Genomic DNA, 17853 nt, shown 5'->3' with positions numbered 1-17853 from the left:
CCACTTCTGGAAGTCCATTCTGGGCCTGGACAACAAAAAAGTAGCTACTGGTTCTGCCAAACTGGTGCGAACCAGCTGAATCCCACCACTGAGATTGCCCCATCCCTCCTCACAAGAAACACCTGGAGGGAAGTAACTTAAGGAAAAGCCATGGGGAGTCAGTCTTTGCCAGGAACAATTATTTGCTTTGGCTTATACTCCCCTGGATGTTACTCATGGCTGTTGCTGTTTGTCTTGCCTCATTTGGAAGGTCGCTCTCCTCATTTTGTTTTGGACCTCATTCTTCTCTGGCGGTCTACGCTTGGTCTTTGCTTCACTGAGGCTTTGGAACGGCTTCTTTTCTGGGACCTGTTTCGACTGCCTTTGTCTTGTGCCTGGACCCTGCCTGGTAGATTGGACTTGGAACCCTGGAACTTGCCCGTGTGAGCGTACTCCTACTCTGGGGGCTTTCTTGGTACTGTAGGGGCTGTTGTTTTGGGGACTGAGGGTATCTGCCTTCAGGGTAGCGTGAGGGTGGAAACTTACCAGTAGTTGGAGGGCTGTTGGCTGGAACATTGTTTAAGAGAAATAAAGAACTCTTTAGATGCCTGCCTTGCCTTGACCAACTGTAGTATACAATTAAATATATTTAAACTCATTGGCCCTGTGCTAAGTTATGCACTTCTCAATTATTTTGAAACTACAAAAAATGGGGAATCCTCTTTGAGACAGGCTAGTCTAACTCCATAAACTTTCCCCAAATAGACTCAAAAATATGACTTGAAAACGTGGCCATCTTGACAGTGCAATCTGGGAGTCGAAGATCAATGGTTTATGGAATGCCTATCACTGATGTACATAGAGAGTCATGGTGGACTTGTGATACAGTAGCAAGGGATTAAGTCCTTAAGAAGTACATAAGATTTAAGCTGAAATAGGATTGGGCTCTTATATTTTCTAAAATATTATTATATTTATTTAAACATCAGGAAGAACATTATACTTTTCCTAATTTTCATAACAGACAAAAATCTTGAAGTACATTAATGAGCAAAGAAATGTAGTGTGTATAACATCTTTCAAAAATAGAGGTGCTCCTTTTATTGTCTTCATCCATTAAATGGTGCTACTTTCTCAATTTAAAATACAGTAATTTGTTGGAAAAATATGTAAATATTTTGGAAATTTGGCTTCTCTGAAAGTCTGTTTGAAGAACAATAAACTATTATCATCCCACATAAGTCTCCAGAGACAGTAACAAATGGATATAAATGGGTTTTACTTCTACAACAATACAGTAAAATATATATTACATCACTATTTATTGGTATATTTTGTGTTTTTCAATTTTTATTATACTGTGGTGAGTCTTAATGCATTCTATTATACTCTTTTTCTTTATTACCTCAAGAGGAATACATTTCACCAAGCACTTGGCATTTGTATTTTGAGCGTATGTTGCATTACTTTGAAATGATTTTAAAATTAGAAGTTTGTATAATCTATATATAAACTTTAAAAACTTCCAAGATAAGGCAGGATAGATTTGACTGGGTGATGCAGTGATAAAACGAAAATGAACTACTATATAGGGGTATGCATGGGACTGATTTAAATTGAAGTCTGTGTATCAAGTGAAGCTTCAAATCAACCTCTAATCCCTACAAAGTTTATTTTTATTGGTAAATGGCCAAAATTAAGTTTCTGTCTGTCTGTCTGTCAGCCTATGATGTTTCAGTGTCGCTGTTCTCATGTCTGCTGTATTCCTTCTATTTTGAACATTATCACTCAAGAAAGATATAAAAGGTTCATTTGCAATACCCTTGTACACAAATTGAAAAATGTTTCTTGTAGTTTAGTGATTAAAGTACCAAGTTAGAAATTGGGAGGCCAAAACTATCTGGGTGACTTTGGGCCAGTCACTCTCTCTCAGCCCAACTCATTTCACAGAGTTGTTGTAGGGAAAATAGGAGGAAGAAAAAGTATTAGGTATGTTTTTTTCCTGCAGTTATTTATAAAAATAATAAGACAGGATTTTTTTTTAAAAAAATGGAGTGTGCTTGGATTCTGAATTTTTTATTGATTATTACTGTGTAATAATGTTCACTCTATTGGGGCCTGTTTCAAATGTGGGAGCATTTGATATTGACCAAAAACAACTGCATTTGTTTCTATGCAGTAACAATAGGAGCTGTACATGTGCATTGAGTGTAAACTGATTTTTTTTCAAGTTGGTGTTCACTTCTTGCAACTGCCTGAACATGTCCCTGCAATTTTCTTGGCATGATTTTAGAAGTTATTTGCCATTGCTTTCTTTTTCCCAGGGTTAGCAGAGATAGACTGGTTTGAGGTCCTTCAGCTGGCTTCATGCCTAAGGAAGAACCAGAACTCCTGGTCTCCCAGTTTCTTAACTGGATGCCTTGACCCTATATCCAACTGGGTCTGCAACATTCATTAATTACTTATATTCAATTATTTCACACTAATTGAAAAGAGATAGCAATTCCAATGTTTTCCATTCTATTTTCAATTCATGGATCATTCCTCATTTTTATTTACCCACTTGAGTTCCTCTGATTGTCAGAAATACAGATCATGCTGTTGATACTTTAATATTTATATAATTAAAGAGTCAATAGAATCTAACAGGAATCTTACCAAGTAGCATTCCAGTCTTTGTGGAAAGGAAAACATTTCTGTCTGCTCTAGAAAATATAATTGTACCTGCAATGATAGCTTAAAATGAATCATAATAATATAACAGCCGACAGCAAGCTTCATTCAGCATAGCTTCTGTCCTAAGTACAAAGAGAAAACTATTTAAACAGTTACATCTTGTTTGTACATGAGAACATATGATGCTCATCTGAATGCCAGACCAAAAACCATTATGGAAAATAAACTAACTTTAAAACATGTTGTAAATTAGTGCTTACACATTTCACAAGGCAAACAATGTCCTGCTCACAGTTATCACCAGCCCAGATCTGATCTTAAATAGCAAGTTTAAACAAGGCCTTTACAGCTAGGGTGTGTTGTTGTTTTTTTTTGACCGACCATGCAAAATAAAATCTTATTTTACAATTTTTGGCTTGGAACCATGAGTAAAAATTTGAACATACTTATTTTTTCCTCTTAAATATAAGATTTTTGATACTACAATTTGCATGCTTTTCATAACTCACACATACAGGAAAAAATGTCACAACTGAATGGAATTTGGGATGTCATTTCCTTGGTAAAACTTTACTTGGTATAGGTACTTGGGTACCTATAGAGCACAGTGAACTTCACAAAGGATATAATTCTTATACTGTAATATTTATGATAAAACAGGAAGAACATGTCAGTGTTTACATTTTGATCTAAATAAATCAAAATAAAAGTTCTAAAATCAAGAAATCTAAATCTAAAAGAATTGAATAGAAATAGTTTTGTGGCTGAAAGCTTTCTTCATATAAAAAGATGTGATCTTTTTTTTTAAAAAAGTCTATATTTTAGAAGGCTGAATTAAATCCCATTTCTCTTTTTGCTAGATTTATGTGTACATAGATATTAATTTATGAATTTCTGTTGAAAGAATGAAATAGCACTTCACTATTTGATGGTCTAGATTGGCTTTTCTTGTTAAAGAACCTTTTGTTAAACTTTCCTATTGTTTATTACTCCAAGTGAGGGCTTTTGAAACAAACAAGCAAGCAAAACATTATTCCCTTTTCTTTTTCAGAGTTTGCTTTGCTAAAAGCTTGCTAAAAAAATTCAGAACATGGATTTATAATATAAAAAGACAAACAGGATGTCAGGAATAGGATAATTTGGGAATGTTGAAATATCCAGTCCCTCCAGTTTATAAACAGTTATAATCTAACATCCTAGTAACTGAGCAATAGATGCAGACTTATTTTTTAGGATGTTAATTTTCCATTTGCAGTGATAGAAAATTGAAATAAATTAACAGATAGTTCTTGTTTTTTCAAAAATGTACTTCTTAAATTGGAGTTAGGAGAAGACTGCTCCCTTAGTAGCAAATGCTGTTTTAATAATATGTAATTACTTATGACATACTTCATTGCATCCATTGCAGGACTTGGGAGATTGAACATGTGCTAGGAAGGAAGAGTGGAAATAAAGAAATATTGAATGATTTATGTCATGTCTCATCCTGACTTATTAGCAGATATGTTGGCAGAGTCACCGTCTTGTCTGGTCTGAACATTTTGGTGGTGGTGGTGGTGGTGGAGGAGGAGGAGGAGGAGGAGGAGGAGGAGAAGGAGGAGGAGGAGAATAAGAATATCTCTCCCCCCCTTGTGTGTGCCTGTGTGTATGTTTGTAATCAGCAAAGTGGATATATCACGGTGCAAATGAACACAGGTGACAAAAATATAAATTTGCACAATTACTATTAAAGGGAAAAGTAGTAGTCTTTCAGCACCCTCTTCTGGACTATAATGAAATATAAAAACTGTAAAACTATAGAGGCATTTAAGATACTATGATCTCACCATTTAGCCATTGGCTAGCTGATTATCTCCAATGCATAATTTAAGACCTAAGAACAAGGAGAACAAGGAGCATCCTAACTGGAACAGAGCAACTTTGGTTAATTTTAAATTTTATGTAATTTGAGAGAGAAAATTCCCATCCCATTATCAAGTCAGGATTATACTTGTTTACTATATATATAAAAAGAATTTCATATAAACGTAGTTGCTCTTCTTAATTGTTCTGCCTAGATTTCTTCTTACTACTGATCAATGGATAAGTGAAATAGTTTCAAGTTTAAAAGTCCCTTTAACCATTGTTTTGTAACAGAACATAGTCACACACTTTCAGTTGTACTATGAGTCCATCTGTTATTGATCTGTATCTTAATTAATCTCTTAATATGGGTCATAAAAGCTGTGGCAGAGAACTAGACATAGACTTCACAATGAAAAAATGGCTGTGGCTGATAATTTAATTGTAATAGCCGACTAAAGCACATACCATGATGCCTTGAACAAAAGATCTAGTATCAAACTGATCACTTTTAGTAGCATTTTTGTGATTTGAATAGGAGATATTTCTCCCAGTTTTTAAACACTTATTCCACAACAAACATTAACAACTAAGTTTTCAAAGTGCTATAACATGCATTGATTTCAAAGGTTTTCTAAAAGCTTTCTTTGTCTTGATATTCACGGACCAATTGCATGAGGCACTTGTAGGAGCAGGGATAATTCTTAAAAATGTAATAAATGGGCTAAATTATATGCATGTCCCATAGAAATTAATGGGAAGTTCTTTAACAGCATCTTTATGTTCTTCCATTCTCTCAAATTCATTTCAAAGTTGTGTGGGCAAAATATGCTCTCAAAGCATCAGTCTTAAACATGTATAAACCATTAAAGCAAATGGCTTTTACTTTTTGACTCAAAATGGATATATACTAGACAGTGGTGGGATTCAGCTGGTTCACACCAGTTCAGCAAAACCAGTAGCTAATTTTTTGTTGACTTCGGAGAACTGGCTGAAACCCTAGCCCTTTTTCACAAGGCCCAGAATGACCACTGGGAGTATGTGGACGCCACTTCCGGAAGTCTGTTCTGAGCCTCACAGGCTCTGGGGAGGCCTCCCAGGTCCAGAATGGTCCATTGGAAGTACATGGACACCACTTCCAGAAGTCCATTCTGTGCCTCGGGGGCCCAGGGGAGGCCTCCCAAGCCCAGAACAGCCCACTGGAAATATGTGGACACCAATTCTGGAAATCCATTCTGGGCCTCCAAGGACTTGCAGAAGCAGCGTCAAGACAGAGAACTGGTTGTTCACATATTTGAATCCTACCACTGACACTAGAGCACCTGACACTTAGGTTCCCATCTGAATAGTAAAAGTCTTTGCTGTGCTATTAGTGGGGGCCAGCCCACTATAGGAAGAATTGGCTTGAGTCCCCAGCTGGGAGAAATGAGTGTGTTGCTGAATAAGCCGCTTCAAAAGAAGGTTCTTTTTATTGGTGGTCAGAAGCAACTTCAGCAATAGGTTCTGGGACAGGTGACAAAACAGTCTGGCTGTTGGATGTGTTTTTCTGTGGTTCTAGGGCTTTGCAAGTTAGATGCCCGGGTTCCTTGTGAAATGTGCTTTAATCTGTGCTTAAGTGTGCCCTTTTAATATTCTAATTGTTGTTGCCTGACTTCTACGGTCACTGAGAGGTAGTGCCCTATTCTTGGAGTTGGGGGGGGGCGGAATATAGATTTTAGGTATCTTTTATCTCTTTTTCATTTTAATCTGGTCATTTCCAGGCTTCTGTGGAGGCTGTAGATCAGGGGTGTCAAACTCCTGACCCATGGGCCAGATGCATCATGCGGAAGCTGCGCCCACCCCATTGCCGGCAATGGCAAAACAGTCCCGATACGTGCATGTGTCACTCATGTGACATCACGAGTTTGACATGCCTGCTGTAGATAAGGCATTCTGTTTATGAGTGGAACAGTTTGTGGAACTAAATATCCATTCATCTGCTTGAGTGGTTTTACTTTAGGGAAGCCTTTTCTATTCCAGGGTTGGGGGGGGCTTTCTTTGCTAATATGGGGGCTTTTTATATTAAAAGGGAGGGTTGAGGATTCTCCCTACACCACCCATACTGAGAAAAGGAATTATTTATTTTTGGGGGGAGAGGAGAAAAGCAAATATCAAAGTATACAACAGTACCTTCCTCCTCCTCCTCCTCCTCCTCCTCCTCTTACTACTACTACTACTACTACTACTACTACTACTACTACTACTACCACCGCTGCTGCTGCTATTATTGTTTGGTAATGGCAGCTTCAATTGTGCAAGAAAAGCCGGATGCAAGAACTTCAGATAACGGGATTTCTCTACAGTATAGGTTCAGTTCTAGGCAATTCAGCTGTAGCATTGCTATTATTTATTAAAATTATATGTCAATGAACACCCAGTGGCTATTTGCTAATTATTTAAAGATGGAAAAACAAGGCATTAAAAAAGAAGAAAAAACAACAAAAAATAGAAATGGGAAGATAACAAATCAGGTAGAAACAAAACAAAATCTAAGTTAAAAGGAAGCTACAAACATCCCATCAAAGGCTTTGGTCTTCCAGTCCCTTTAAAACACAAGCAGGGTGATGGGTGGTGGCTGTTCAGATCTCAGTGGGAATTTCATTCAATGAAAATCTCTATATTGGTTTTTCATGAAAATCAAGGATATCTATAGACATTCCATGCTCTTGTGTAAAGTTCAATCCTGCTTAGTATCAAGGGCATGGAACATTTTTTAGGTGGATGGAGAAAGTAAAAGATGTCCCTTCACATACTTTGAGAAAGAAAAGTACAAAAATGCTGATACTGTAGATCAGGGATGTCCATCTTTGGCAACTTTCAGACCTGTGAACTTCAATTTTCAGAATTCCCAAGCCAGAATTATTGGCTGGGGGAAATCTGAAAGTTGAAGTCCACAAATCTTAAACCTGCTGTAGGTCTAGGCCACAGGTCTGCAACCCACGGCTCCGGAGCCGCATGCGGCGCTTTCAGCTGTCTCCTGCGGCTCCCAGTCCTCTGACATGTGCAGTCCAAAAAAAGGAAAAAAAGTGGGACTAAAAAAGTTCAACCAATCAATTCAAATATGCAGGGTAGGTGCATATCTCGCCTTGGCTCCACTCTTCAGTCAAACCCTGTTCTGCGCATGCGCGCATGTACGCGCATGTGCACAGATTTTTTGTGGCTCCCAGTTTTTCCTTTTGTGAGGGAACCGGTTCCGAGTGGCTCTTTCACTGTTTCAGGTTGCTGATCCCTGGTCTAGGCTTTGGTAAATACATACAAAATACCAATAAAATGGGTGGGATCTTGGAAACTGAATGCTTTAAACTCTTTTAAAAACTGTTTTTGTTTATATTATTAGCAAACATGACTTCTCTTTCTGTGAGATCCTTCTCAGCAATGTTCAGACACAGAGGTGCATGGGTTTCACTATGCATTATGCCAAACCTTTGGTTCAGGTATGGTTGACAATTAAGCTAGAGTTAGCGCATCCCAGCAAAGACGCAGGCCCAGATGGGGTGCTGGGGATAGTGGTTAAAAACTGTGCCGACCAAGTAGCAGGTGTCCTGACAAGGATCTTTAACATCTCCTTGCAAATGTCCTGTGTACCATCGTGCTTGAAAGCAGCTACCATTGTCCCAGTTCCCAAAGAAAACAGCAGTTGAGTGCCTAAATGACTACAGGCCTGTTGCATTAATGTCTGTAGTGATGAAATGCTTCAAAAGACTGGTTCTCCAACATCTTAGGACATGCCTCCCACCGGACTTCGGCAAACATCAATTTGCCTACAGGGGGAACAGGTCGACAGACGATGCCATAGCTACTGCTCTACACTCTGTAGCAAGCCCTCTAGAGAAACCTGGAAGCTATGTCAGGATGCTTTTCATTGATTACAGCTTGGCTTTCAACACCATTTTGCCGAGCACTCTCATTGAAAAGCTGACTGTCTTGAATTTTCCCCCTCCATCTGCAATTGGATTAAAGACTTTCTTAGGGACTGGCTACAAACAGTGAGGGTTGGGTCTGTTTTATCCATCCCCCTGAAGCTTTGTACCAGCTTGCCACAGGGCTTCATGCTTAGCCCCTACCTTTACTCATTGTACACATATGATTGTGTATCATCCGACCTACCTACTGTGATAATTAAGTTCGCAGATGATACCACCATAGTGGGTCTTATTACAGGTGGAGATGAAACAGCATACAGGGCGGAGGTACAAAAACTATCCATATGGTGTTCAGAGAACAACTTGCACCTTAACATCAGCAAGACAAAAGAGATGGTGCTAGACTTCCGGAGGAAAAGAGAGGAACCTGCCCCACTTTACATTGGGGGGGGGGCTGTGTGGAGAGAGTTTCCTCCTTTAAATTTCTGGGAGTCTACCTCTGTGAAGATCTTACCTGGAAAGTTAATACAACCCAGGTGGCCAGAAAGACCCAACAGAGACTCCACTTCCTCAGGATCTTGTGGAAGAACAGGGTAGAACAACGGCTAATGACCTTCTTTTACCTGTCTACTATAGAGAGCATCCTCTCACATTGTATTGTGGTTTGGTATGCTGGCCTGACAGCCGTGGATAGGAAAGTATTACAGAGAGTGGTGAGCACAGCACAAGACATTGTGGGCTGTCCCCTGACACCACTGGATGACATTGCCAGGGCTCGCTGCCTTGGAAGAGTGAGGAAAATTCTCAGGGACGACTCACACCCTGGTCAGTATCTCTTTACTCTCCTACCATCGGGTAGGAGATACAGGAGTATAGCCAGCCGTACCAACAGGCTGAAGAACAGCTTTTATCCATGGGCTGTCAGGCTCTTGAACGGGAAATAATTCTATAATTTTTATGTATGATTGACTTGCGAGGCCAGTGTGTTGTGCAATTAGCTCACATGCTGTAACAAGATGGTTGGTTTGTTGTCACTGTGAGTTGCGGTGGGGGGGCACGAAGGGAGGCTTAGCCAATCTCAATGTATACATGGTTGTACTTTGACAATAAAGATTCATCCGTTCGTGCAGGCTCTTACATAATTTGACTGGTAGACATAGATTGTGAAGAATCAAGAACTAATAAAATGCCAAATGGAATTGAACAGCATTCCCATTACGTCCAATATGCATGATACAAATTGTATGTCAACATATAAAGAAGACAGTAGATTGTGGAAGCATAGATTGTCATGATATTTCCTTTTAAATGGTATCTTTGTCATTATGTATTAATATGAAGACAAATATTTCCATATTCTTTGATGCGTTTTGGTTTTGCTCTGTTGGGTGTTCTATCACTCCTGGATAGTTTTTTTTGTTTTACTAGATTTGTATTATGTGATTCTGATTGTGCCAGATCTCCCAAAGCAGCAATAAAATCAAACCAAAAGCATCACAATATATGAAAATATATATAAATAAATGTCATAAGTAATCAATAACTTTCCATGTACCAGGGAGCAACCATAGACCATCCACACATCAGGAGAAGCCAAAGTGACTCTCTCAACTTGCAAAGGTCCACAGAAATAGCCAGTTGTTGTGGAGTTTCCCAAAAGCCAACAGGGTTGGGTCACTTTGATATCCAGAAGAATATTATTCCAGAGAAAGGGTAAAACTGAGAAGATCTTAATGTGGGATCCTTGCAGGAGACAGTCCACAAAATACAAGATTCATAGGGATCTCCTCTTCCAGATCCAAACAGATAAACAAACTTATTTCATTCAAAAATGATTTTTGGTTGTAAAACTGAAGAATCTATACTTTGCTTTACCTTTTAGTTCCTTTCCTCTATTTGCACCTTTTTCTATTATCAGTATGGATATTAATAAAATGCTATCAATCATCTATTAGCATTTCAACATTACCCTAAGCTTTGCTACAGCATTTTACATTTGTGCCTATGAGTTTTTTTAATCACTAAAACACTACACAAAACAATCTAGAAACTTTGTACCTTCACACTAATTTTCTTTAAACAAAAATCTGCACGCACTTTGGGGACACATTGATATAGGCTTATCATACACGGGCAGAAATGATATAGATGAGCTCTAGATGGCAGTAAAAATCCAGAGTTTTGGTATATTTCTGTGAATTCTACAGAAGCTTAGATTGTATAGTATGGTATACCTAAAATAAATAATATTAATTAAGTTCATAAGCATTTTTATCATGGAAATATGTTTATGGATAGCGTATTGGGGAAAATAGAAGTTCTGGCAAATTGCACATAGACAATTTTTGCACACTCGGTTCAAGAATAATAATACAATAAAGAATTCCACTATTTTACTATGGTTGGAAACAAGGCTTAATCAAGAACATGCACTCTTAGAAGAAACTCAGAAAATTCCAGAAATGACACTACAAATGAAGGATACTCAGCATTCAATTATAATGCAAGTATGATTGGTAGCTACATTTCATCTTGACATATTTTCAGTCAAAGAACAATATTCAAAAGAAGACAATATTTCAACACATCAAATATAAAACAATGAAAAAACCTAGAACTCATATTAAAGAGCTGGAAACAATAATAGTGTAACTATATACTGTATATCTGAGTATATCTAAGTAAGTATATCTCCCTTCCTCTCCTTTTACTATCCAGAAAACCAGGAGGGTCCTTTCTGAAATGCTTTACACACTCTCCCTTGCTTTGTGAATTGAGATATTTTTTACCATGCTTATTGTCCACTCTGGCTCTCCCAACATCATTTCTAGATAGCATTACACACTCATCATTACACAGATTAAATCTGGAAGAATAAGTGAGTGGGCAGAAATGTCAGTGTTAAGGAGATATGTCTTTCCCAAGATCATCAACTGCAGTTCCAGCCCCTTGAATCCAGAGCTGTTACATGACTGAGATGAGAGACTTATTGGTTTGGTCAATAATATGTTGTATGTATTATTAAAAAATTCCTTTCAATGATATCTATACAAATGTTGTATTATTTATAATCATACTTGTAATTTCTTAGTTTAGAGCTTTAGTGTGTGTCTGTGTATATTGCTAATAGATATCTTGCCTTCAGAAAATTGATCTTTTATTTGTTGTGTCATAGCAAATTAAATTGTTATACAAAAGCCCTTGTTTTGTTTTGTGAATCTGTAAATTATTTGAACTCATTGACCCAGATTTCTCTTCTCATACCCTCAAGAGGAAAACCTAGTAAATTCATTAGAAGAATATTTCTGGAAATACACTTCTGGTGTTTTCATTTTCTCTGATTTGGGACAGCTTACATCTGCATCTACTTTGACATCATTGGCTTCTTTTGAGGTTCAGGGTTTCTTTGTTTCTCAGACAATGTGCTCATAAGGCTTTTAAAAGATGGCAATTGTGCATGAAGCTTCACCACTGCATCCCCATGCTAGTACTAAGATTTGGGGAACATCGAATCAAAGCATTCTCAATTGTCCCCTATAAACTGAAAATTGCTGAGGCTTGCAAATAGAAACAATTGTCATGCTATTCCTGTCTGGGTCTCACTATGCAAAGTAAGACTAAGGCACTTATGGGAATATTAACCTATTACTGGTGTTGGGATCTAGGTAAATGCTTAAACTCATAGAAACCTCTGGTTGGTATTGATCTGAATATCAAGGACCCATTGCAGACAATGAGTTTGGGTCCATTCTGGAACATAATTATGTACACTGAGAATTAAAAAAGAAAATATGAAGAGGCCCACTCCAATTATATGACATACTTATCTGTATTATAACAAGAATGTATTATCTTTCCTATTTCTACAGCTTTTTCCAGAAACTCAAATGTTCTTGCTCGGTTTTTATTGCACTCTTGGTTGGGATACCATCTAAACTAGAAGGTGTAATGGGTAAAATCATAGGCATTCTTGTGGATCAACAATAATAGCAAATACTGTGGGTGTTTCATGTAAATTGTTAGGAATTAGCTTACATCATAAGTGTATTGGGAAATGTGAATGGAAGAAAGTTTTTTTCTCTTCTAATAAACTGGGATCATTTATTAAAATAGAATTTAGGGAAATTCATGCCTCATCAAATGCCTCATAATTCATACACAACACATAAAAGTGGAATTGACTTACACTAGATGTGATAGCTACCAATTTAGGTGATTTTAAAAGGGGAATAAATTAATTTAGACAATAGAAGATCATGCTATTCAATGGCTAATAATTTTCCAAATAATAGGTAATGCATCTTAAATACCACTTAGAACTCACTTCTAGACTACATACTTCTTGCCCAAGTTTGCATGCTTCCTGAGTGCCTGTGTTTGGCCACTTTAGATGGACAAATGTAATATTCTTTATATGTTCTTAACAAAGCACCTGTTTTACAGGCTTATTTTAAATATTGCAAAACCAATTAAAAATACATACAATAAAGTCTTTCAGCACTTAAAAAAACAATTGCTATGGCATAAGTTTCCAGGCATAACAAATTGAGTTATTCCTTAGGTCTTCTTCATTCACTCTACTGCTAAAATACACAGATTAATAATCTGATCGGTCATACTGATTTCTGGGTTTTACAAATCAATTTTACAAATTGAAAATCTCTTGGAAATAGTTTTGCTTATTTTAGAGCCTTGGGCACAAGCTTCCCCTCATTAATTTCTGAAGCCCTCTTTTTGTGCTCAAGCTATGGAGCCAAAATATTTCTGCATTATTTCTTTCTAGGTCACTCATGTAAGTGGGGAAATGATGTGTCATCTTTGAAAATTTAACTAAGCATGACAATATGATCTTGACTGAGCAGTACAAGGCAATTTCTTTACCAATTTAATGATAATATATAATGGAATCATTAAAAGGGACGCGGTGGCTCAGTGGGTTAGGACGCTGAGCTTGTCGATCAGAAGGTCGGCAGTTTGGTGGGTAGAATCCCGAGTGCCGCGTAACAGAGTGAGCGCCTGTTACTCGTCCCAGCTTCTGCCAACCTAGCAGTTCGAAAGCACATAAAAATGCAAGTAGATAAATAGGGACCACTCCGGTGGGAAGGTAACAGCGTTCCGTGCGCCTAGTCATGCCGGCCACATGACCACGGAGACGTCCTCGGACAGGCGCTGGCTCTTCGGCTTTGAAACGGAGATGAGCACCGGCCCCTAGAGTCGGAAACGACTAGCACGCATGTGTGGGGGAACCTTTACCTTTATAATGGAATCATTAGGTTTAGGTTTAGGTTTTATTTGATTTGTATACCGCCCTTCTCCCTAGGGACTCAGGGCGGTTCACAGGGCATATATAAATAACGATACAAAAGTTAAAAGGAGATTAAACCAGTGCCCAGTTAAAAAAAAAACAATAATACAATACTAGAAACAACAATTTAAAAACCCATAATCCCCCATCAGGCCAGACCAGCTAATTCAAATAAGTGGGTCTTCAGGCCGCGACGGAAGGTTCGGAGGTCTGATGTCATCCGGAGCTCCACCGGCAGTTGGTTCCATAATGCCGGAGCGCCCACAGAGAAGGCCCTCCCCCTGGGGGCCACCAGTCGGCATTCCCTGACCGGAGGCACCCTGAGGAGGCCCTCTCTGTGGGAGCGCACAGGGCGGAGGGGAGTTGACGCCGGCAGCAGGTGGTCCCTGAGGTAACCCGGACCCATGCCATGTAAGGACTTAAAGATCATGACCAAGACCTTGAACCTCACCCGGAAGACAACTGGCAGCCAATGCAGCTCGCGGAGCAAAGGTGTAACATGGGAGTACCGGGAAACTCCCAAGACAACTCTCGCGGCCGCATTCTGTACCAGTTGGAGCCTCCGAGTGGTCTTCAAGGGAAGCCCCATGTAGAGAGCATTACAGTAGTCAAGGCGAGAGGTCACGAGCGCATGAGTGACCGTACACAGGGCATCCCGGTCCAGATAGGGCAGCAACTGGCGCACCAGGCGAACCTGGGTGAAAGCCCCCCTGGTCACGGCCACTATATGATCTTCCAAGGTAAGCCGTGAATCTAGGAGGACTCCCAAGTTGCGAGCCCTATCCACGGGGGGTAAGAGCTCACCCCCCATAGAAAGAGATGGAACATTTTGAATGTCCCGGGATGCCGGAATGTACAGCCACTCAGTCTTGTCAGGGTTGAGTTGAAGTCTGTTCCTCCCCATCCAGACCCGAACCGCCTCCAGGCAACGGGACATCACAGCGAGGGCATCACTGGGGTGGTTTGGGGTCGAAAAGAAAAGTTGGGTATCATCGGCATATTGATGATACCCAACTCCAAAACCACGAATGATCTCACCCAGCGGTTTCATATAGATGTTGAACAGGAGAGGCGAGAGAACCAACCCCTGAGGAACTCCACAAACGAGAGACCTAGGGGCCGATCTCTGCCCCCCTGCCAACACCGACTGCGAGCGTCCCAGGAGATAGGAGGAGAACCACTGAAGAACTGTGCCTCCCACTCCCAATCCCCTGAGACGCCGCAGCAAGATACCATGGTCGATGGTATCGAAAGCCGCTGAGAGGTCTAATAGGACTAGGACAGAGGAATATCCCCTGTCCCGAGCCCTCCAGAGATCATTCACCAGAGCGACCAATGCCGTCTCCGTGCAGTACCCGGGCCTGAAACCCGATTGGTAGGGGTCCAAATAGGGTTTGAAGTAGTGCAATAGATTGGCAAATTTCAGTTAATAAAGAGCAAGAAAAATGTAGCTGTTATGTACAATAATAGCAATATTTATATTGCTCACATAACTTTAACCTGAAGCTCAAATAGTATCACATTTTTTAAAATTAGCTTCAAAAGATATACTGTACATATAAAAAAGACAGGGTATTGGTTCATGCTCTTAAGAGTATATGTTTAAAATTTGCCATGCCTGGAAGTTTTTGCACAAGTATGCCTGTTTTGGACCACAGTCTTGATACACTAATATAAGGATTATGAATATGTAGCTCAATATTACTTGTTCAAAAATAAGTATTTAGTATTGCATCCTGTCATCTGATTCTATCACCTAACAACTGTATGGTTATTTACACTGGTTTCTACTAGCAATGATGTCTACAATTTATGTCTGGAGAGAAGGCTAAACACCACATAGTAGAACACCATCACACTAAACAGCAAATACCTCACACTAAACAGCATAATCTTTACTTGGGTGCATCAGTGCCTAACCCATATGAACTGTCATTCCAAGAAGGGCTGTGGAAGAGTTAGCATAAGTGCAACAATTCCAGCAGAGTTGTGTACAGATAGAGCATTTTAACAAAAAAGAAAGAAAATGGAAATGTCTCCTCATCACCTCATATAGGGAATAAAATTGAGTCTCTTTTTATGAGTCAGCCTAGCAAATATTTGTACAAATTATTAGCATAAAATTTAAAAATCAGTTAAAAACATTAGAAAAAAACCTCAAAACGTTCTTAATCTGGGATTTTAACAGATGAGTTTCAAAGGTTCCATATTTCTTGATTGAATTTGAACAGAACCTCTGCGGGTTATAAAACCATGTATTAAACAAATAGGTGAAGGTCCTTTGAAGAACATCACTGAATAGATGATCAGTCTATTTTTTGACTTGCTGATCAATCATAAAATAAAGATGCTTCAGAATTCCCACTGAGGCAATAAATCATGGATTGCTTGACTACAGTAGCAACATCATTATATGGAAGGCATCCCAATTCCCATTGTGTGAATATTCCTCTTATAGTGGTTCCTGAAATTTGACACCAGAAAGAATGCATAGGTCATGAAATTCAGCTCCTATATAATTAAGTTAGAGGTGAACAGCAAGAGTATTAAAAATACATAAAATGTGTGTATTAGGGCAATGTTTGCACAGAAAAGAAATAATGAAAGAAAAATGTTTTTTCTAAGCATGCATGCTACAAAAACTGCATACAAAGTGAACATATATGGGAAATACTCATTAAAAAGTACATGTTTTTGTGAAGACTTCCCTGTCCAAATTCAAACACTTGGCAACTGACTCATATTTATGACAGTTGCAGTGTTCTGGGGTCATGTGATCACATTTTGCAACCTTCTGACAAGTCAATGGGGAAGCCAGAATCATTTAACAACTAACTTAACAACTTTGGCAAAAAAGGTTGTAAAATGAGATAAAATACACTTAACAACTATTTCACTTAGCACAGAAATTTTGGACACAATTGTGAATGTAAGTTGAGGATTACCTGTACTGCATATTTATTTGCTTATATTTTTATTTCAGTTTTTATTTTTGTCAATTCAAAGTAGTGTACACACCTAATGCTCTGTGGATCACATCTGAATTCCTACATCTGTATATGCTACATCACATCTGTTGCACTGGCCTTTGGATTCTTATAAAAGTCCCTTGGACCCAATATCATATGTTCATATGAATATTAGCTACCACTAAGCGTAGACAGGATACACTTTGGGTAAAGCAATCCTAGGTTGCATTAACTGAGGGATAGAATCAAGATCACATGAAGTTTTAGTATCACTTTATAATGCCTTGGTAAGACCACACTTAGAATATTGCATCCAGTTTTGGCCATCTTGATATAAAAAAGATGTTGAGACTCTGGAAAGAGAAAAGCAACAAAGATGTTTAGGGTGCTAGAGGCTAAAACATATGAAGAACAGTTGCAGGAATTGGGTATGTCTTGTTTAACGAAAAGAAGGATTGGGGTGACATGATAGCAATGTTCCAATATCTAAGGGCTGTCACAAAGAAGAGAGAGTTTCTTCTATTCTTCTTTTCTCCTAAGCATTTGAAAGCAGAACAAGAAGCAACAGATGGAAACTAACCAATGGAGAGATTGAACCTAGAACTAAGGAGAAATTGTTCCTGACAGAACAATTGGTTAGTGGAATGCCTTGCCTCCAGAAGTTGTGAGTGTTCCAACACTGGAAGTTTTTAAGAAGAGATTGGACAACCATTGGTAGAAGGTTTCCTGCATGAGCAGGAGGTTGGACTAGAAGACCTCCAAGGTCCCTTCCAAATCTGTTATTCTTTTATTCTGAGTAGAGTGCATTTACAGATCAGCTCTATTTTTTCCAGTGATGCTTGAAAAAAAATTATTTATTTTATTTTATTTTAATTCCATTTATATCCCGCCCTTCTCCGAAGACTCAGGGCGGCTTTACAAACTTAGCAGTAGCCTTCATTCTATGTATATGCCTGCTTATTAGGGCTTTCACACCCCCCCCAAGCGGCATTATTACAAAGTCAGCTTAATTGCCCCCAACAATCTGGGTCCTCATTTTACCTACCTCGGAAGGATGGAAGGCTGAATGAAATAAAATGTTTTATAGATGTTCTAAACCTATAAATTGTCTCTCTTGAATGGTGCATTTATAACTAGATTTTGCATTATGAATTATTGCTGTATAATAGTAAAGGGATTG

General features: G+C 38.8%; 1 protein-coding gene across 3 annotated transcripts in view; it reads left to right on the top strand.

Moving 5' to 3' along the window:
* Nucleotides 1–250: 250 nt before the first annotated feature.
* LOC308670261 (hyaluronidase-1) overlaps nucleotides 251–17853 on the top strand; it is a 30552-nt gene continuing 12949 nt past the window's right edge. The window contains exon 1 of one of the 3 annotated variants that reach the window (XM_081331668.1): nucleotides 251–420. The gene's annotated coding sequence lies outside the window, so the exon portion shown is untranslated. Of the gene's footprint in view, nucleotides 455–17853 lie in introns of all 3 variants that reach the window. The other 2 variants (XM_081331669.1, XM_081331667.1) reach the window with 2 other exon arrangements.

Source organism: Vipera berus (assembly GCF_964194415.1).
Source record: "Vipera berus genome assembly, chromosome: 6".
Taxonomy (NCBI): domain Eukaryota; kingdom Metazoa; phylum Chordata; class Lepidosauria; order Squamata; family Viperidae; genus Vipera; species Vipera berus.
This window is presented reverse-complemented; position numbering and strand designations above follow the sequence as displayed.